The sequence below is a fragment of the Anas platyrhynchos genome, chromosome 3 (genome assembly GCF_047663525.1).
Source record: "Anas platyrhynchos isolate ZD024472 breed Pekin duck chromosome 3, IASCAAS_PekinDuck_T2T, whole genome shotgun sequence".
NCBI lineage: Eukaryota > Metazoa > Chordata > Aves > Anseriformes > Anatidae > Anas > Anas platyrhynchos.
Genome location: NC_092589.1, coordinates 38,196,649 through 38,217,535, shown reverse-complemented (window position 1 = coordinate 38,217,535; position 20,887 = coordinate 38,196,649). Strand labels below are relative to the sequence as shown.

Genomic DNA, 20,887 nt, shown 5'->3' with positions numbered 1-20,887 from the left:
AACTCCGGATGACGCTTCCCGGCCCCGAATGCTCCCAGGAATGCCAGAGAGCTGACGATTAGTGTTGCGTTTCTTCCGTCCGAGCCCCCGTCCTGCCTGTGGGACCGGGGGACGAGGAGGAAACACGCTTTGAATCCTCGCCATCCCCTGGGGTGGGGTTGCTTTGGGGTCTCATCCTAACCGGAGGCTCTGCGAAGCATCTGTTGGAGTTGTTGCGATAGGATATCACAGAATAAATGCCTTCTGCTTGAAGAATATGTTTCCTAGCTTCACACTAACCTTTATTTTTCATGGGGCTGGGTGACATTATTAGCACCCATGCTTGCTGCTGAAGTGAAGCATCTTTGTTGTAGCGTGGGCGGGAGATGGGTTACAGTCAATATGGAGCGGATCTAGAGAATAGCTTCTGTTATTTACTTCTTTTCTGTTCTTGTAGGGTGTGTGGCACCGTTTAAAGAGATCTGCTTAGTAGAACCTAATTAAAAGCTGTGTTGTCACCCGGGCACCCTTGGGAGACTGCTGGCTTCAGCTGTGCTGAGCATGGTCTTCTCTCAGGGGATGGTCCAAAACAGAGAGCAGGGCTTGGGGAAAAGCAGTATAAGAGGAAATCTTGATTAGGGTGGGTGTCTGAATGGAGCCCCCCAGGGGCATGGTTTACTCTGGGAAAGGGAAAGGGGTCTCTCTTTTTCCCATCAGCCCAGGGTACAAAATACGGGACGTGAAGCCCAACCCCTCGCCCGAAAGGTGGAATTGAACCACTCTGTCGCTAGACAGCTACAGGTTTGAAGCCTGCACCCCAGACCACTGAGGGTCATCCGGGCAATTAGCAAGCTGCAGCGGCTGGGACATATAAAGGCAGGAGCAGCTCTTCCAGTAAGGTCAGGGCGAGCAGTGCCGGGCCGTGCCAGCCTGTGCTGAGCTGTTCCGAGCCCAGCCGTGCCGAGCCCTGCCCCAACCCCCTGCACCCACCCGGCCCAGCCCCGGCCCCAGAGCGCAATTCCCGCGGGGCAGCGCCCGGCAGCTCCCGCGCGCGATATGCAAATCTCCGGCCGCCGATTGGCTGCTCCGCGCGGCGGGAGCGGCGCTTCCCAGAAGGGGCGGGGCCGAGCGGCGCTGAGGGGCGGCTGTGAGGGACGGGGAGCCCCGGGGGGGGGGGGGGGCGCTGCCCGGCTTCGTGCGGCCACCTCAGCTTGGGGTCAGCTCCAGCTTGGGGTCAGCCCCTTCAAACACCGCTGTGTGGAAGCCCTCCAAGCCCCCGGCTTCATCCTCAGACCAAGCGTCCGAGAATCTTGCCCCTTCGCCACCAGAAGTGCGGAGCAGGCTCAGTTCATCAGCCTAACGATGGCAAAGCTCTCTCCCTCTCCTCTTTAATGCTTAATTAAGGCGTTTCGCAGTGTCTTTGGGCCTCATTCTCCCCCTTATGCAGGCAACTGCGCTATGCCAAATGGGTGCAAAGCACTGCCAATGGAGGCTTGACTCAACGCCCGCTCCAGTTAATGGGAATCCTCCCATGGAAATCAATGGGATTTTGGTTCAGGCCCCAAAGTCAATGGGGAATTCAGACGGGGCAGGGTTTGGTGCCCAGGCTGCACCGCTACAAGTAAATATTCAAGGTACAAAGCCTTGGAGAATTTGGAAAGGGCTTTGTGTGTAACCTCTGGGGTGGACGGCAGCCTAGGCTCTTGAAGCAATGCATAGTGCCTAAGACTATCCCATCAGGAAGGCTTAAAACAAACCAGTCTGAGCTTTTCCCATTAGGCTTTTGAAGGGCTCTTACCTTTTAAAAACATGCTCTTGTTTTGCCTTCCCCCCACCCCTTTTGTCCCAGCCTGACGGAACATGCAAACGTCTTTGGCTCTTTGTTCTTCCTTCCTCTAACCACCAGACCCCGATCTGTGTCAGGAGAGCTGAGCCTGGATCCCCGCTGCATTAATAAATAATTATTTGGCGCAAGGTGGGGGGCGCGGAGGGCTGTTATTCTTAGCAGCAGCAATGAAATTTCAGCAGCTGGTGACGTCAGTGCTAAAATGTCAGCGTGAAACAGGCTGGAACAAATTAAGAGCACAGCGTCGTCACCGCGCTGCCCTCCGCAGGGGCTGTGGTTGGGCGCTGCAGATGCAGCTCAGGGGACGGAGGGACAGGGGCTGGGGGGAGCTTCTCAGAAGCCTTCGAAAAGCAACAAGTCATCTCAGTCCCAGAAAGGTCAAGGGAGATGCTGCCCACTTCACTGCGTGAGCTTACAGCAGATTCCAGGAACTAGTACAGAAAAAAATAATTATGACTGGCCACCTTCTAGTCACTGAGCAAGCCGGGCTGACTCCTTCTCTGATGTCACTCCGGTGACTCAAAGTGAAGAGGAACGTGGCACGAGATGCCTCGTGTCATGATGTGCTGCTTAAAAGAGGCCGACGTGCTTGGAGCAGAGGTGATCCTGAAGCATTTTGTTACTTCCCTGAACTGTGCCACTGCATTCGAAGAATACCTCCAGCTAACAAAAAATGCTGAAGTCGGGCAGGGTGCACAGAGCTTCGACCAAACCAGCTGAAATTCCACAGCAGCGGCACCCATCCTCGATCTGGACAGGCTCTGGTTTAGGGAGGTTTTTTGGCTAGTGTTACGGCACGCTGCTGGACCCAACGCGGCCTCAGCGCAGGGCAGTGTCTTGGAGGTGGCATCTCGGGGTCCCTTGGAGCCCCGCACCTCTTGGTCCTGCCTCGTCTCCAGGGCTCACTGGTGGTCAGGGTGGCTGTGACCATCCTGCAGGGAAGGCTGAAAAGAAGTAGAGATTTGCTGGGTTAGTGTTTCTAGAAAACTGGTATGGGTGACGAAACCGCTCTAGAAAGCTAGTGTCGGTGACAAAGCCGCTCCGCGTTGTTTCGCTCCTTTCCAGAGCTGCTGCCGAGCTGGATGTGGTTACAGCAGACAGAGGAAAACGCACGGAGACATGTGCTTATCTATCAATCATGCCAGCTGCTTCTGGCATGCAGCAACCGGCTGACCACAGTCAGGAACAGAGGATGTAATCAGTTAGCAAAGGCACTCCTTTCTCAGCAAGGACGATAAGGATTGTTGGCAAGGCCGCCGAGAGTTACGGGAATAGAGGAATTGGCGAGCTGAAGTCACTTCCTATCAGCCGGGAGTCCCTGTGCTGGGAGCATTGTGTTTGCTTTCCTATTACGGCTCTCGCAGTTTGTCTGCATTCGTTCAGGCTCACAAGAGCACTCGCCCTGTCTCGGCAAACAGAAAGCTCTCGGCGAGACTGCCACGGGCTTGGGAGAAGGATCCGGGCCGGCTGTAAGCGCTGTGAGCCACGGGAGCGATTCCTTGCCACATCCTCACACCAGCAAAACACCTTGCTGCGGGGAGGTTTGCCCCTACAAAAAGTAAAACAGGCTTGACTTCATCAATGCAGGGAGGGAGTCCGTGCCAACAGAAACACTGCTTGGCCAACACAAACCCCGCTGCCAGCCGAGGGGCAGGCTGGCGAGTGTCAGCAACCCCCTCTTGTCAGCGCGGGAGGTTCCCCGCCGGTGAGATCACTCGGGGCTTTGCACCTCTCGCCCCAAAGCCTCACCTCCCGAGGGAGCAGCGCCCGTGCTGGCTGCACCTGTACCAACAGAGGATGTGCACCCGCTGGATGTGGGACCTGAACACGGGGCCGGGTGCCCAAGCAGCCTGTAGAGGGGAAAGTTGCTGCGTTGGAGGCAGGCAACACAGGTCTTGCCACTGTGGGGGCGCCTCGGGAGCAGCTGGGGTCCTCTCAGGGGTCCACTGCAGCCTGGCACGGCGAGGAGGAGGTGATCAGGGGAAAAAAGGAGCGCGTTGTCCTGCTGGGGGCACCTCAGTGCTAACGAGGGGACTGGTAAAAGCCAGGGAGGCGACAGGCCGAGTGCTACCATAGCACGATATCTAGTCCAGATTTCCTAGAGCTCTGGGTGTAGAGGAATTAAATGTCTCTGTAAGGAAAAAAACTTGTGCTTTTTGTCTCTTTTTTTTTTGGATGTGGGTGTGAAACTGATCTCTAACATGAATCCTTGACAGACAGTCAGTGGAGAAAGGATGAATCTTTCCCGAACGTGTTTGTAAATATCTCCCTATATTGTTCAGCCTCACCACTGCAGGAGACCCAAGATGATCTGTGATTTCTGCAATCTCATCTGAGAGAGCAAGCGAGTGATTCCATGTGGTAGAGACACAGCCTGTGAGTCACAGCCCTGAGTCACAGCGCCGGGACACTTCAGCATTCAGAAACACCAGTAGTGACAGAAATCAGGGCGATGAGCAAGCAGCCGTTACTCATTCTCAGCTGGACACCGCAAGCGTGTTTGTACCAGTCGGTACGGCTCTGGATCTCCTTTGTCTCCTCTTGCAGACCTGCAGTCATCTGGAGAGCGTGGTGATATGGCTCACTTAACGTGTGCCTCTGGGCACGAGATGATCAAGTCTTGTCTCTGGCTCCCAGACTGTCCTGCTTGACTCTATTAGTCTCAGCACAGAGCTATCGTGGTAATGTTCACTTCGGATTACTTCTTTCCTCTCTGGACATCAGCTCCCGTTACGGACATGGACGCACTGATCATCTCGCAGTGTTAGGCAGGATCCACGGAGAGTCTTTCCCTCTCCTGATCTCCATCCACCGACCCATGAGGTGGCAGTTTGGGTCAGAACAAGTCCCCAGGAAGCCCCATATTTGTTCAGCCCTGGCCCTGCAACGCCTGTGCGACTGGTGCACTGAATTCTTTTCACGCCCCTCGGCTCTGGTGCGGGAAATGGTTTCCGAGAGACAAAGGCTCGGCTGTGTGCGTGCACGTGCGCGTGCGGCTGGGAGAGGGGAAGAATAAAAAAATCTATTTCCAGATGGTTGAAAGGACGCGTAGCACTTTGCTGTTGGCAAAAACAACCCCTTTCATTTTCAGGATGTGTAAGGCACAGAATCGCAGCTGGAAAAAAAAGAAAAAGAAAAACAGGCAGAAAGAGGAGCAGTGGGGTAAAAATAAGGATTACTAAAGAAAAATAGCCCCGCCGTTATTTGGAAATCCGGCTGCTTTCTTTTTATTTGAACAGGGGGGAAACGTGCTTGCTGAGGAGGATCTTTGTAGAGCGGGTCCAAGTGTGTATCACCGCATTTTCTTGTTCGCTTCTTTGCTTTGCATTCCCAGCTCCAGCCTCACAGGAAATTCGGTCCCTGGCAAGCTTGGGCTCCAGACAGGAAGCGTCTTGAGGAATTTCTTCCACGCAGGTACTCTGTTTGCTTGGAGGGAAAGCACGGTGGAGATATTTACCACGGCTGGAGCTGACTGGCAGGATATCGTGCACGTTGGTGGAGTGGCTGGGAGCGCTCCCTGCCTGCAGCCACCAGCGAGCCGTGTTCAAACACCGCGTGCCGCCCTGCCTGCCTGCCTGCCTGCCTGCGGGGAGAGCGGCCTCACAGCTGGGCCCGATTCCCCTAACCCCGACAGCAGCACACCCCGACCGACGTCCCGGACACTCGCTGGTGTCAGAGAGTCAGAGAATCAGCTCTGGGCAGCAGGTTTTTAGCACGCGGTGGATCTGCCCTTGTGCTGTGCGCCTCCAAGCAGGGATTTTGGCAGGTGCCTGTGTCCCAAGTGGGTTGAGCCTCCTGCACCCCTGGGCTCTCTTCACACACCCTCCCACCTTTCTCTGTGGGCTGTGGGGAGCAGCGAGGGGCGGGCGAACCTTCAAAGCCTCGAAGGGTCTCCTCTGCACCCTGCCCAGCCACGGAAACGTGACTGCGTGTGCCCCGCTGCGGCGTGGATGAGTTTTTTTCTGTTTGTTTCTGGGGCAGGAAGTGCAAGTGCAGAGCCTCCCACTTGATGCTACGGGTGGAAGAACAGATTCACAGACTCCCCTGCAGTGCTAGTGAAAATGCAGCTCTGGCCTTTGGTGCCCTTTGTTACATAAACACAAGGAGCGTAGACATATTAATCACCCTGCCATTGAGGGAGGAACAGAGCAGCAACCTCAAATGCCACCCACTCCCCATTCTCGCTCCCATTTGATGTTGCTATTTTAAGCCACACATTATTTCCTGCTGTGATTTTATTTTATTTTTTTTTTAAACCCGGCTTCTAATTCTGGCTCTGAGGTAAGCTGTGACATACGTATCCCTCCTCTCCCCCTCCCCGCCTTCCTCCTCCCCCGGCACCCACGTACTCTTTATCACCGTCTTTTAGAAACTCTCTCCGTGCCTCGTAAGCAGCCGGATCCCGGAGGTTAGTTCTTGACTGCCCGGAAAAAAAGAAACAAAAAGAAATACATCATCATCTCTCAGAAATGAGAGCTGCAGGGGAGAGAATCCACTGATGAGCCACGGCTTCGGCCCGGTGCTCATCTGATGGGAAAGGTTTCGCACCAGCAGCACCTGCCTCGTGGGGCAGGGGATTCAGGGCAGAGCTCAGCCCCTGCTTGTGGTGTCTCTCCTGAGCCTGCTCCTGGTGGCCAGCAGGCTGCTAGCCCCAAGGCAAGCCAGCTTCACACCAACAGCCTCACGCCTTGCCCTTCCTGCGAGGTGCTCTCGGTGCTGCTGCGCGTGCCTGCCAGGCTTTGCCGTGCTCCCAGCAGGCAAAAGTTTGTGCTTTCACAGCTTGGCTTCCACGCAGCTCCCTCGGGAGGGCTGAGGAGCCGCGTCCCATCCCAAGAGAGAGACACACGCGAGCTCTGCACGTCTGCACGGCACAGTGCTCGACTGGAAGCAGCGAGGAGAGGGCTGCAGCCCGCACAGCCAGGCCACCACGGCCCTCAAACCCTCGCCTGCAAAGCGCCAATTTCCAGTGGAAGGGAGGGAGGGAGGGCAAAGGGCCCGGCTCACAAAACGGAGTGATCACAGCAGAATAAAATGAGTGTTTTTTGTTTCTTTTTCCAGCCTGCCACGTCCCCATGGGCAGCTATTTTAAAAGTTCTTGCAGAATAGCGTATCCCACAACAGCGGGGCTGGGGAATTTCCCCCCCCTGGAGACGAGACCTCAGGAAGGATTCTAGTAAAGGGCCTTCACAGAACATCCCCCGTGCTGGGGCGGCACGCCCAGCAGCTGGCAGCGCCCCGGGGGAGCCGTGTGGGATGAGGACGGCTCCCCAGGGACCCAAGCTGCTGCCGCTGTCCTCGCAGGCACAGCCCCTCGGCCCCTTGGCCTGTGCAGATGAGGCGAGAGCTGACGGGATGAGGTTGGCTCATGCTGAGCTTCGCCCGCTTGCCGGCACCATCCTGTGGGCTGGCTGCTACATCCACGCAGCCCCAAAGCCTCTCTTTCCTTCACCATTTGCCTTCGCCGGCCACTGCTCCTCACCCCGGCAGCTCAGCCGTGGCTCGCCCAGGCCAGGAGAGGCTGGGGAAGATGTTCCAGCGCGCTGTGATTAGATCTGCTCCTCCCAGGGCACTTCAGCGGGGTTTGCTCCTTTTTCTCATTCCGCACAAGGTTTTAAAAGGCTGTGTTTGTAAACAGCAAGCTCCATCTCGCTGCCTCCAGGGCATTGGGCTGGAGGCCAGGGAGGGATCTAAGAGACGACGGCGGCAGACAGTTTTAAGAGGCTGTGGCGTCCGATCGCCGCCCGGGAGAGGGCACGCCTTGCAGTTAATAACCGCGGTGTCGGGAGTCACCTGCAGCACCGGCAGGTCTCAGCGCTATTTTGTGGCTCCCTGAGGCCCAGCTTGGCTTTTACTGCAATGACCTCTGAGGGAAGCGCTGGCTGTCCCGAGCCAGCCCTGCCAGAATCCACGGGGAGTAACGCTGCCTCGAACGCCTGTAGGAGATCAATGCCCCACGATGATCAAGCAGCACGGCGGACGTGTGTTTGCACTTGACACGGTGCTGGTTAAATATTCGCCTCGTCCCACCTCTCCTTCCCACAGATTTGGGGAGCTGGGTCACGTACGGGGACGTGGGCGCTCCTGTCCTACCAGGGAGGTGAGGGCCTGCTGTGGCTTGGCGCCTGGTCACCAAGCACAGGCGAGGAGCGAGCTTAGCCAGGCACAAGCCCGAGCCTGTCGGTGTGTCCAGAAGTGCTTCTCCCCACATACTTTACCAGCAGGCACATGCTGGAGCTGCCAAGCTCCCAGGAAGGTGAGAGCCTGGAACGCTTCTCGTGGTGTGGGCAGAGTGGGCAGCGCTAACGCCCTCAGCACCCGGGCTCGTGCTTCCCTGTACAGCTGCAGCCACCGTGCCCTGCATCCCGAAGGCCCAGAGCTGGGACAGAGGGAAGAGGGACAGAGCTGGGAAGAGGGAGGAAAAAGCCTTGAAGGATGGCTCCTTTAAGGGAGGAAGCCAAGAGGGCTGTGAGGGAAGGGAGCTCTGGAAGCTGTTTTTCGCTCAGTGCCTCAGGGGCTGGTTACTAAATTTGGTTCCTGGGCTTAAATAATGCAGCGTGGCAGAGCCCAGTGGGTTTGAACGTTGTCATATCCACATAATCCTCTCCTAGGTGGCTGAGATCCCTTGTTCTCTGCCGCTGCTATCTGCACAGGAGTTTGAATGCGATGTGAAACTTCATCTTAAATAATTATAACTAGCAGAGAAGAGCCAAAGCTGCAAAGTCCCATCAATTTCCAGAGTGCTCCGTCTATCTGTGTAATTTCTAAGGTGCCAATCACCGAAGCATCCAAGCACTGTCTCATCTGGATCCGAACTCCGTTGGTGCTTATGGAGGCTCGAGTCTTAGCGTTTCATGCGAGCCCATCTCTAATGAGCAAGCCCAGGGACAGAGCTGCACACTGCAGGCAGCTCTGTTGAGGATTGTGATTTACTGACCAAAAGTCCAGTCAGTGGCTGGAGGAGTCAGGACCTCACGGTCACTGCTGGCCCGGGAAGGATTAAATCCTCTTCCCAGCACTGCCCAGACATGGGGCGAGATGCAGCCACCCCTCCTCGTAGGTCTAAGGCTCCCCGTGCAGAGATGAGGGAGGAGCATGAGACAGGAGCCAGTAACGTGGCTTTGCACCACGCCGGAGAAGGGGGAAGAGCGTGACATCCCCAGCTGTCTCCAAGCTGACCCACTGCCCCCTGCTTCCTGCAGACGTGGTGAAACACACCGAGACCTGCCGGGTGACCTCTCGCTGCGAACACAGCGAGCATTAACAGTGGCGAAGGGACTCACCCCGCTGAGCATACTGAACACACCTGGAATGAAAATGGATTAAGCCTTTCCTTCATTACCAGGGAAACAGTATTTGTTCCTAATGAGAATCTGCCAGGTACAGAGCTACTTCCCTCCCCGATCCGGTGTGACGTTTGACAGCAGGTTTTCACGGCAAAGGTTTCTGGGAGAGATGCTTTCCAAACCCCATTTGCAAGCACCACATCCGAGTCCCTACAGAAGAGTCCTCTCCCCGCCTCCCCCCATTGATCAGCCCTATCCTCCTTCCCCCATGACTGCCGGGGTATTTTTAGTGATGTTGAATAAATACATGTTAAATATTTCTCCATTAGTGACATGTCAGAAATTAAAATGACATTAGCTGGAAAGCCTGCAGCAAAGCCAGCTTCATCTAGGGCACTTGCACACAGCTGCCCAAGAAGCCAGGAACAATGCTAGCACAAAAGTCCTCTTCCTTTAATCCATTCTTATTCTCTGCAGACCCTTTCTGCTCCTTTCTCCCCATAAATCCTAACACTATCTTCTTCTGCTGCTTACTCGCCAGCTATCCCCGAGCCTCCCAAGCTTTATGCCTGAGAAGAATCTCTGTGTGATGAGGATTAATCCTCTGCAGTCACAGACATCACGTTAAGACATTTCTTGAGCCCCCAATCAAGGGGGTTGGATTTTTTTGGGCCCTTGCTAAGTCCACCATATAGCAACTCCAAAACTGCTTCCATAGCTGGAAGTCAGTGTATCTGCAGTTAGATTTCTCCATCCATACCCACAGCTGTGTTCATCTTATTCCATTTAATCTCCACTCTTCCACGTACGCTGTCTCCTCACCTCAGCTAGCCTTCGTCCCTGACCTTAAGCCATGCCCACCGTCAGGCACCCTGCTCCTTTATTTCAAACCTATTCCTCCCTAGACACCACGCCTCTCCCCCACTGCTTGTGTTGCTTCACTTCTCCCCCACCCCATGCTTCTGCCCTCCCTTCTCATGACCACCCCCCTGTCCTTTTCCTGCTCTGTGCCCCTCCTCAGCCTGCCCTGTCTCCTTGTCTCATCCATCTTCCTCCGAGATGGACATCTCTGCTGTCTCGGTGGTTCAGGCAAACAGCTCGCATCTCCTCCGAGTTGCCCAAGGCAGGAGCTTGCTCTCCTTTGATGCTGCTTCCTCAGGTGCCTGGTGTGGATCAGCTTGGCATCCAGAGCGTGGAGGGAAGCCTGCACAATGCCAACAGCCCGCGCACCGTAACAGGAGAAGGTCAGCTCGGGAGCTCTGTCACAAGGCAGCCCTGGATAATGGATGAGGTGAAGCTCAAGCTGGAAGACACTGACAGACTGCAGCTATCAAGCAAGCAAAAATATTTATAGCTGTGAACTGCAGGGTGACTGATTGTGCAGGGCAGGGAAAAGCTGCCATTAAGGAAGAGGGAAATTGCAAAACAAACATCCCCTTTGGGTATTTAGTAGCACACCCAAAAGATTAACATTGATTACACCTCCCTATTAAGGAGCAAGATACTATGCTGCTTTCATTAACCAGGTGGGCTCCGGATCCTCGGCTGCTTCCCCCCAGGTATCAGGTGAGACATCAGGGCTGGCATTCCCCGTGGCATAAGGTTGGGCTCTGCTGGTTAGCAGGCTTACCCTGAGGCCCTGCTCTTCAAAGGTAGTTAGGTTTCAGGCAGCTGACATTTTTTAGATGCTTAAATCTTTCGGGGCTCTGAGCCTTAGGAGCTAAGAGGGCGACTACAAGACACCAGATTGCCTGGTTCCAGTCTAGTGAACGTCAGTCCTGCTGGATAAATGTTGCTGTTAAATATCTGCACGATGTCAAATCCTTCTCCGAGGCTAGGTCATGCTGCAGTTGCCTGGTGTTGCCTCTCTTTACCCTTTCTTTCTGGAGGAGCGGGTGATAACCAGTGTCAAACTCCCAATAATGGCTTTGACAGACCATGTGGAACCAAAATCATTTGATAGCTATTAATTCCTTCAGACAAGCCAGCCTGCTGCTTGGTGGGTGTTTTGTTTCACCTGGGGGGCGGGTCGGGGACATGGGAAGAATTGGTGCCTTTCCCAGACTTGCACAATGACAGGCTTGGAAGTAGGCCCTGTGCAATTTCAACTGCTCCGCATTGCAAGCATCGGCTTCGGGGCTGCTCACTTTTTGTTGTGGCAGGGGAAGGAGGTGCAGGGAGGAATCTGGCTGCTGAGGCTCGGATGCTGTGGGATTTTAGCAGCTCAGTGGCCTTTTCGTACCAGTTCTGAAGTCACAGGTTTCCCAACACTTGGCAGTCAGTGAGGGTTGCACGCAGGTAACACCTCTGTTCCACGGTGCAAGAAGCCTGCGGAAACAGGAGCAGGAAGAAAAGGTTGAAGAAATTGCTTCCTCCACCAGTCTCCTGCCTAACGACCTGCCTGAAGAATTACGCGGAACTCAGACCCTTCCTCCAGGCCAACGCTTCCCAGAGGGAAGGGAGATATCCTAGTAATGGAATAGACTCCTTCCGCAGGCTTGCGACCAGTCCTTCATTAATGACAGGATCTGATCCTCCCCTCCCTCTCAGCTCAGCACCTTTAATCTCTCTGGAATTGAGCCAGGCCTCTCCGATCTAGGAAAGCAAGGGACTGGCTTTCTCCAGTGAAGCTCTGAGCCAGGAGAAGCTCCTGTTTGTGCACCACCACAGTCTCACTCAGAGCTGGCTTGCTGTGTGCTGTCACCGTTGTGATTACAGAGCACAGCTGGCCCGCATCACTTTCTGATGGTCATGTTTTAGGTCAGGTCGGGGTTTGTAGTCTGAGCACCTGGGATTTGATTAAAAACCCCTGTGATAAGGAAGTCTTTAAGAAGTTGCTCCACCAAATTTCATAGTTTAGCAGTTCTGCTGGAGCAGGCAGGGGTGGTGTGGTGGGTGCAGTCCTTTGCTGTTTCCGCAGGCAGAATGAGGCAGCCCTGTTTTTAAGGATTCAGGTAAGGTTGCTGGGGAAAGCCATCCCGGGGGGAAGACTCCAGTCACCTGAAGAGCGAGTAGTAAAGTGAGTGGGTGTGAACAGAAGTGCCTGAAGCTGTTTTATTACATGCCTGGTGCCTTGCTCCCCAGGGAAGAGCTCCCAGATAGTTGCTGGTTTGGTTGGCCCCTGCCCTTTAATCTGAGTGTGCCCAAATGGGCTGGGGGCTTTATTTTTGTATTACGCGTTGCTTTCCTCCCACTCACTAGAGCTTTCCTCCTATATGCCTGTGGCTGCTTTTGATGCTTCTCTCCCCTCTCCTGGCCTCTCTGTTGGGCAAGCTTTGTGGTTTGCCACCTTTCCTTGCTTCTTTTCCTACATCTTTGATGGTACAAGAAAGCTTCTGGTTGTTTCTCTGTTTGCGTTTCGCTCTCTGTGGGGTTGTGTTTGATGTGCTAGGAAAATAGCACTTTGGCTCTTTTGAGTCCTATTCAGTAGCAAATTAAACATCTAATAAGGAGTGTTTCAGCAAGTGAATGCAAGGAATAATGTGAAAAGGATCTGTTCATTCTTCATATTTCTCAGCGTCATGAAGACAAAGATATTTGCTATTTCCCCTCACGATAAAGCTATCGGCTGTATTTACTTTGTACTCTGTTCTTAGGTGACAAATTTTATCTGACAATTTCCACGAGCCTTGCCAGTGCTATTTATTTAAATAAATTTCACATTTGCTGCTGTGCAAAAGGCAATTCTCTCCCTTTTGCAGCTTGGGGAGCTAGAGTACTTAAAAGCTAATTAGCTTTTTCAAAACTGCAGCATAAACCAGCCTTAAGAAGGAGAACATGAACCTCACGGTCCACCCCTTTCATCACCTTCATTAGTGGTGTGTTCTCCTCCTCCAGTTAATCAGCACTCTGATTTTACTTGAGGTCATGATCATAAAAAGATCCGATTGTTGTTTTAAGCATCTATAATTAAAATGTGTGCCTACATGGTGACCTTCCTCATGATGATCCAGCCCCTGTGCAGGTGCTAAGATGCTTGCTGCTGTATTGAAAACAATGAGGCTCAGGGGTTCAGAAATGTGACTGAGGGTTTGGGAAGTAAAAGCTCATCCTGTAACTCCATTTTTTTGTTCTTGTGGCCTTGTTCTGAGCCTTAGACAGCGTGTTTCCCTGGTTGTTTGCCCCCATCAAGTTTCCTAGGGTTTGGAGGAGGCGGTGGCACTGTGCAGGTGACCTGTCCATCTGCTTGTGGGTTAACTCTGTCACCACAGACCAGGCTGTGCCCTGGAGTTTGGATAACAGTGTCACAGCTTTTTTTTTCTCTCTACTAGCTTATGCTGTCAAAAATATGCGATCACCCCTTTTCAGTAAGGGAAACAGCTGCAAACTGCAAAACAGGAGTCGGAATTGTCTCTGTGGTGTGCAATGGGTCTTAACGTGCCTTTCCTGGAAGAATCCCACTCTGCCCTAGGTGGCCTGGGGACACTGCCGAGTGCCGGCTGCGGCGCTTCCCGTAACCCAGCGGGGTTGGAAGGGGCAGGCACTCGGCGAGCCCTGACAATGGGAAAACTCTTGGCAGGGGCTTGCGAGCGGCCCCGGTGTCCCAACTCCTGACGAGAAACGGGCTGCACCGCCGCCCGGCGATGTGGTGGCGTTTCGGGGGAGCTGCGGGCTCCTTTGGGGTGTCCCTGCTGGGGGTGACAGCGCCCTGTGTGTGTGTTTGTGGCGTCCCCTCATCCCTGCCCCTCGCCCCGCCGAGCCGCCTCAGGGCGGGCAGCCTCGCCCCGGCGGCCGTTACGGCCGTTAGAGCCGTTGCGCGGGCCCGGGCGGGCGCTGCTGCGAGCCGCTGCTGCCCCCTGCCGGGAGCCCGGGTGGCTTTGGGGGGGGGGGCGGGTTTGTGAGGGGAGCCCCGTGCCCACCCGCAGCCGCTTTGGGTTAGGGAGATTGACACAAATCTCAATAAAAGTGGCTCTCCAAACACCTCTGAGCTTGGAGGAACCACGCGCAACCCAGTTGTGAAAATTGACCCCCAGGTTTTCAGTGATTCAGGGGAAAATTGCCTGGGAAGGCAGAAACTCGAGGTTAATGCGGAAGGGAGGGATGAAGGCGCTTGGAAGCCGGGACTGCTGATCAGTAGTCAGCCAGCAGCGTGAACGCCTATCCACCACGCTCCTGCCAAGAAATCCTTCCTACACAGGCCAAACTTGATACTTTTTCCTGATATAAGTACATAAAATTCTACAGAAGTATATACAGATAGTATATAAGTGTACACATCGATACTGTATGTGATACAGATTCTGGACACATGGATGCCAGCAAGTGTTCAGGGGTGCTATATCTCCATTGCCTATGAAGCTATGAGCTGATTCCTGTTAATTTATTCTTGCCATGGGTTTGGCCCGTGCCAGTTCACACTCTTCCAGACAATTCCCAGGCATGGCTCAGGGAGTCAGCGTGGGCCAGGGGCTGTTCCCAATAACCCCTTTGGATCAGACTGTCTTGCTCGAAGGATTAAAGAGTTTAATGTTATGGGTGCAAGCCATCCTGTGCCAGGGGCCTCAGTGCCAGAGAACAGTCCTAGGCACGTTTAATTTACTGGTATAGACGTAGTCTGGGAGCCCAAGGGATTAGGCAGGGGTTTAAGGGTTGCATGCCTGGACATAGATGCTTGATTTCTCCTGAGATCCATTTTATGGAGCATTGTGTTTTTTTGTGGACATGGGCCTTGGTTCTTTAACTCTTCTGCCACCTTAGCTAAAAAGCGTGGACTCCTGGTGATAATGAGCTTTTAGAGGTTTTTTTTTCCTAAAGTAAAAATTTTACTTTCCTAAAGTAAAGTGTGTTGTAATTACACCGTTGTATCATCACTGCCATCGTGACAGTGGCATATAACAACAGTGAACTCTGTTTAATTAACATTTTTGTTATATTTTTAGGAACAAAGGTACCCAAAACATAAGAGGGGAAAAATAAAAAAAAAATATGAAACAGCAATTTTTCAAAGGCTGCCTAATTTTCACCAGGCTGTGTAGAAAAGAGCTCTCTTTGCCTTCAGGTTAAACCTGGAGATTGTAAGATTACGCTAATTTTGCTATATGAAATCATGGAAGCACTGGATAGATTTTGCAGAGGAACACCACTGCAAGTGTGTTCAGTTGTACCGGTCCTGGTGGTGTAACGTCTCTTGGGAACGGTGCTGTTGAATGTTCACTGTGTGAGTGGCACAGAAAGGTGTCTGACAGCTGCAAACCTACGTTTATGTGCAGGAACATAATTTCTTTGGTGAGGATGAGAATTACAGTGCTCCAAGTCACCTGACCCATCTGTCTGGTCTAATCATAGCTCCATTCTTTACCTCTTTCAGGCTGTTAACCTCTGACTCTTACTATAGCCTGAGCTTCATTTCTATCAACACAGACACCACATTAGCATCAGAATACGTAGGCCAGGGCTTGGTGATGAGCACTGACATAATGAGTATCTTGTTACCTGTGTGAGTCTGGTGGGACCACCACTGCACTACGTGATGTATGACTTGGGTATCTGTCTGTCTGTCCCGCCCGCAGCAATGTGCGTGTACGCATTGGGATGGCTCTGGTGCTGTGGTGATGATTTGCTATTGTTCTTGTTCTTTGCTCCACACCTATGAGGGTCTCCCACGCACCTGCTGCATGTGCTCCTATGTGAGGTGTGAGCAGGCTCACCTGGGGGAGCTGATTGCTCTGTGTCTGGGCTCATTGCTCGCCTACCAGGGACCTAGGACACAGCTGAGTAGTAAAAGTTTTTCAGAAACAAACTCCAGAAAACTATCACTGAATAAATCTAGCAATGCTGGCCGTGGTGTGGAAGCTAAGACAATTTATTTCTGCGTTGCCTCACCCGAGTGCAGTCAGGCTGGGTAGAGGCCCTGCTTCCATACCTCTGGAGGGCCAGGACCCTGGTGGCGGGCTGTGACAAGTGCAGTGCCCCTCACACAGTGCTGGGCAACGAGAAGGCAGCCCTGGGTGGGATTTAGGGACACAATCCCGGGCTGTAAGCGCTGAGGAGGGAGCATGTGGAGCTTGGGATCGTGCCCCTGGCTGCCTGCCTGGGAGCCACCCAGACCTTTGGCTAGCAAGGCGCAGCTTCCTGCTAGGTGCTTGCGTATGTGCTCGTCAGCCCGAAGCGGCTCCGAGCTGCTCTGTGGCAATCCCAGTTCCTGCCATCAGCCCACGGGAACTCAGAGCTGGGAAAACCCCCAAGCGCCTCACCCACCCGCCAGGCCTGGCTGGGAAGGGCTGAGCTGCTGTAGAGGCCAAGTCGTGGTCTATTGTGCCCTCTGGGGACGGCTCGTGTGTAACACAGGCAAGATGAAGCCTGCACGGCTTCTCACTGGGTTTCTCCCAGCCGGGGACCCTCCGTGGGTCAGGTTTATAGGACAGGAGCCAGCCAGCCCCTGCCTCTGCTCTGACAGTGCCTCCTAGCTCAGAGGTTTTACCCTAGAAGCAAAGGGACGTCAGGGAGGAGTGTGTGGTAAAATGTCCGTGACATTATTCCGCTCCCATCCCTTCTCCTGCCCCCTTTTCCTACTAATTTTAGTGCTAGCGTGCTTGCATGCAGAGCTTGCTGTTTCTGATCCCGAACTCATTTCCTCCTTCCCAAGGCCGTTTTCATCCTTGTTTATATAGCCACGCTGCCTGCAGAACTGTTCCAACTGGGATTTCTGGTGGAGAGCTTGCCAGTAACTGTCCATAGTTGTAAGAAACCGATAAAGGTTTCAGCATTTGGCCCTGGCTTTTAGAAGAGCCAGGGGAATGCACAGATGCAGCGTGCTGTCAGAGTTCAGAAAGCAGAGGACAAATGACAGGCTTGTGACTTATTCTTGTTAGAGAAGTCTTCCTTGGCAGGTTTAGTGATCTAAGCCTTTGGGGCAGAGGCTTCTGAGGACAGGTCGTCTTGTTCTCCTCCTCCAAGTGCCATTTGACTGGGTGCTCGGACCCCTTCTGCTGGCTTCTGGCTGGTTTGTGGCCACAGACCCTGAGTCATGAGAGCACTCTTTGTTTCTCCAGCTATTTTAAGGGCCGTGTGTTTTACTTCCGAGCCTTCCTCTGAGGACTCTGCTATATTTTTACTGCTGCAGAGGTCTCAGGCAGTACTCGTGTGTCTCTCCCCAGCCTTCCCTGTCGCACTAAGAGCATCTCCACAGCACAGGTTTGCCCAATGGCTTCAGTGGACACAGAACTGTTGTCCCCTGACTGAAGAGCTGGAGGTGGGGTATGTGAGGCTGCTGGGCAGTCCTGGCAGTTCTGTGAGGCATCACTGGTGTCCAGCTGGTATTTTCTTATGGAAATTTGAGAGCTCTGGCCAGGCCTGCATGAGGCACTGTGGCCAGGAGCCCCCCAGGCTGGCTCAGCCAGGTCAGAGCATGAGTGCAGCCAGGCTGTTCGCACCGAGGCACCCTGCTCATGCCAGGGATGAACTGCAAGGCAGCAGGATCAGACTTGCTCCTTCTGGAAATTCTTCCTGGAATTTCTTTCCCCAGTGAATATGAACATGGCTTTTTTTCCCACTTTCCTTGGAAGTACTGAAAATGCTCATAAAAGCAGATTTAGATGGGGTGCCCAGCTAGAGGAAGTGGGAACCCTCTTTGATGTCAAAAGCTGTCTTGTTTATACACTTGGTATGAGCCCAGAGGCTGTCTGGGCAGCCGGGAAGTTCCAGACAGGAATTTTCCCCCATCAAACTAGCAACCATAATAATATTTTACCCTTCTGCAGAGAGTGAGTGCTTGTTTCCTAGTGCTCTTTCTTCTGCAGGAGCCTGGGTCTCTTCTCTCTGATGCTGCCCTTCTGTAGTTTGAGGTTTCTTGTCTTTGACCTAAGGACTTTGAGTCTGAGGCAGCTGATGAGTAGGCTGGCCCTCTCTGGGGGGTGGGATGCACAGAGTGGATGGTCCATGTATCTCTAGACTGGCTGCACAGCAGGGCTCAGGACTGCTGTGCGATCCCAGCTGGGGATTGCTACCATTGAGGTGTTTGAGAAGAAACAGGCATCAGGCAGTTGCAGTGAGCGTATTTGGAGCAGAGGAGGTCAGAGACCATTTAGCCAGAAGTCATCATTCCTTTTTGCTTGCTTTTCAAGGAGCCAGGCTGCCCTGCTGTCCTGGAGCTTCCAGCTGCCCTGGAAGTGCTCCCATGCACCCCACAGCCCCGTGGGTCTCATGGGGTCCCTTTGGGGTCCCCTTTTGCAGAGGAACAAATGTTGGCAGCACCAGCTAAAGAAGCGTGGTGTAAAGTGTGATGGCAATGCTGTCTCTCCCTGGTTCTCAGTGTCTTAGCCACATGCTGACTTTCCAATTGGCCCTAATCATTTGTGGGGTGAGAGCAGGCACCAAGGGGATTGATTATAACAGGTATGGGGCTGCCCAGCAGTGCTGTTAAGAGGATCATCTTTTTCTTACTGCACTTGTGTGGCCTGTGCTGGCATGGTCAGCGCTTCTCTGTCAAATCTAGCTGTTCTCTATAAATCTATCTGTTAAGGTGACAGCAGCCTCTTTCCACCTGTGGGCACCTGTAGCAATGTGAATGGCTGGCAGCTGGCTCGTGGACAGAGCCCGGTGCCCTTTGCCATGCAGAATGCCCCAGCTGCCTCTTTCCTCAGTTGTACTGTTCTGCAAACAACTCTCATGGCTTTTATGGGCTCTCTGCTTTCTACCAACACATGCTGAACTGCAGCTGAGACAGCTGGAGGATGGCCCTGCTTGGTGGCACCATTCAAGACGTGCCCAGCTTTGCACCCACATCTCCAGTCTCAGCTTTCATCTTGCTTCTGCCTTGCTGCTCTCTCTTGGCAAGCGGATGCTCCTTCTGTGCCCAGCACTGTCTGCAGCTCTGCTGTTCCTCTCGGACATCACCCAAAATGAGAGGAGATGGATGGATTTTGTTTTCTTACAGCTCACCCATCTCCTTCTCCTGGTGTAATAAGGGCCGATGCCCAATAGATGGCACTTGAGGCTCTTCCCAGACGGGGCACGCTCCTGTTGCGGCACAGAGGAAGGGAGCCCGAGGTGGGCATCATCCCCAGGTGGTTTCCAGGGGTAAAATCAGTGCCCCTTTCCTCGTGAGCAGGCTTGGGCGGGTCTACCTGGTGGGGCCTTCTGCACCCACACACTCCTGATCTCTCATCTCACGGTGTGAGTGGTACACAATGGGGAGCACAGGGTGCAGAGGTGTTGGGTTGTCCTCTGGGCACAATGGGAAACAGCTCGGAGGGATCTCTGTGTTAAATTAATCCTCACTGCACTGTCTGCACCCACCCTGCTGGTCAGGATCCTCTCTGAGGAAGGTGGAGGAAGCTGTGGCTCCTCAAGAGCTAATGCAGTTCTCCAGGACTGTTTTCTCCATGCTAGCAGCAGGTAGTGACACGTGGGTTTTGTGGAAGTGAGGCGGGATCCTGCCACAGCCCTCTTGCTCTCTGTCACCACAACGCAATGTGTTCTTGCAGGGGAAGCTTGCCACCCACCTTCCTTTGGCTCCTGGCCTCGCTGCCAGGAACTTAAACAGGTTTTTGAGCAATGCTGGAGCAGGCGTGTGGCCTTGTCATAAATGTTATGCAATGAATTTTTCATGTTTTTATCAACTGACCAGAGGAAACTTGGCCTCTCTGACGGGGTTTGAGATTTGGGTTTGGTTTGAACCCAGTGTTCAGATCAAAACCCCAGGAGTGAGAAACCCACAGGAACCAAAAAGCCAAGCAGACTGATCACGTGAAATGCTTGGGAAGCGAAACCACTGAATTTTGCATAGCTCCAGCAGTGTGATCTGGTAACAGGCTAGGTTACACGCCGGGGCAGTCTGGGAGCATGCAGCCAGGGGCCAGGAGGTACAGCTCGTGTTCTTGGATCTTCCACGGCTTTCCACTGTGACCTTCAGAAAGTAATTTTCCCCAGTCTTAGTTTTCTCCATTGGAAAAAGGAGAAAACTTGCTCCTGGAAAGTATTTTGCTATCCTTGGGTAGAAGTTCCTTGGTAATATTCTGCAGCCCGTATGTGTGTTTCTGATGCATGGTGCAGCAGCACAACCCACTGCGCCCAGCTCGTGTGTTGAGCCTCGTTTTTGGGGCAGGGATTGCATGAGGAGGAAGAGCTGTGGCAATGGGGCTTCTTTTACTTCGGGGCTCTGCAGTTGCTTGTTGCTGGCTGCAGCAGTGGATCCCTGTACTGTGTTCAGAGGAGATGGATTCTCAGTCATCGGGCTTTTGGATGTACCTTAGTTATCAGCTAGGGGTCAGGAGTAACTCATACCTCACAACAGATGTGCTGCTGCATGCCTGTATGGAGGATTTCGGCTTTCCTCTGGCCTCTAATTCTCTCCTGTCAGAGGCAGGGTGCCAGGCTGGTGAGCTGGTATATGCAGTTACCTGTTGTCCTGTGTTCATGCGATAAGGAAACAGAAGAACCTAGGACAATGAATGGTGACTTAGAGTCTTGAGGTTGGATGGTGAGTTCAATTTTGTGTGACTGGGGGGGAAAAAAACAAAAAACACCTGAAAATATGTCCACAGTGTGAATGCAGAATTCAGAGAGCAAATACAGTTTTACAAATGAGTTAGTCTACTGCAGGCATCTGAGGTGGCACTGCTCAGAAAGGCAGGGAGGTCATTCTCTGGCTCAGACTCCGTGCCTCTTGCAGTCTTTCAAGAAGAGCACTTTGCTAACCGGAGCTGGCCTGAGTCCCTTTCCCCTAAATCGAAGATATTTTTCTTTTCTGCAGCCAGCACTTTACAAATGCCCTTTCCTTATCTTGTTACAGGCGTGCTGGCTGAGAAGGGGCAGCTGATCTGTTCACCAGCCTGTGCTG

The 20,887-nt window shown here is 53.3% G+C and overlaps 1 long non-coding RNA gene and 1 other non-coding gene across 4 annotated transcripts; both read right to left on the bottom strand.

Annotated features, from left to right (window-relative positions):
- Nucleotides 1-734: 734 nt before the first annotated feature.
- TRNASTOP-UCA (transfer RNA opal suppressor (anticodon UCA)) lies at nucleotides 735-821 on the bottom strand. The gene has a single exon. It is a non-coding gene; the product is annotated as a tRNA-Sec (tRNA).
- A 1,364-nt stretch (nucleotides 822-2,185) lies between these two features.
- Nucleotides 2,186-20,830, bottom strand: LOC119716379 (uncharacterized). Of its 3 annotated transcripts, none has more exons than XR_011808179.1 (2): nucleotides 12,904-20,830; nucleotides 2,186-11,436 (listed from the first exon to the last, which is right to left on the bottom strand). It is a non-coding gene; the product is annotated as an uncharacterized lncRNA (long non-coding RNA). The 3 variants fall into 3 exon arrangements; XR_011808180.1 differs by lacking the exon at nucleotides 12,904-20,830 and adding an exon at nucleotides 11,897-12,062; XR_005264290.2 differs by lacking the exon at nucleotides 12,904-20,830 and adding an exon at nucleotides 11,667-11,862.
- Nucleotides 20,831-20,887: the final 57 nt, after the last annotated feature.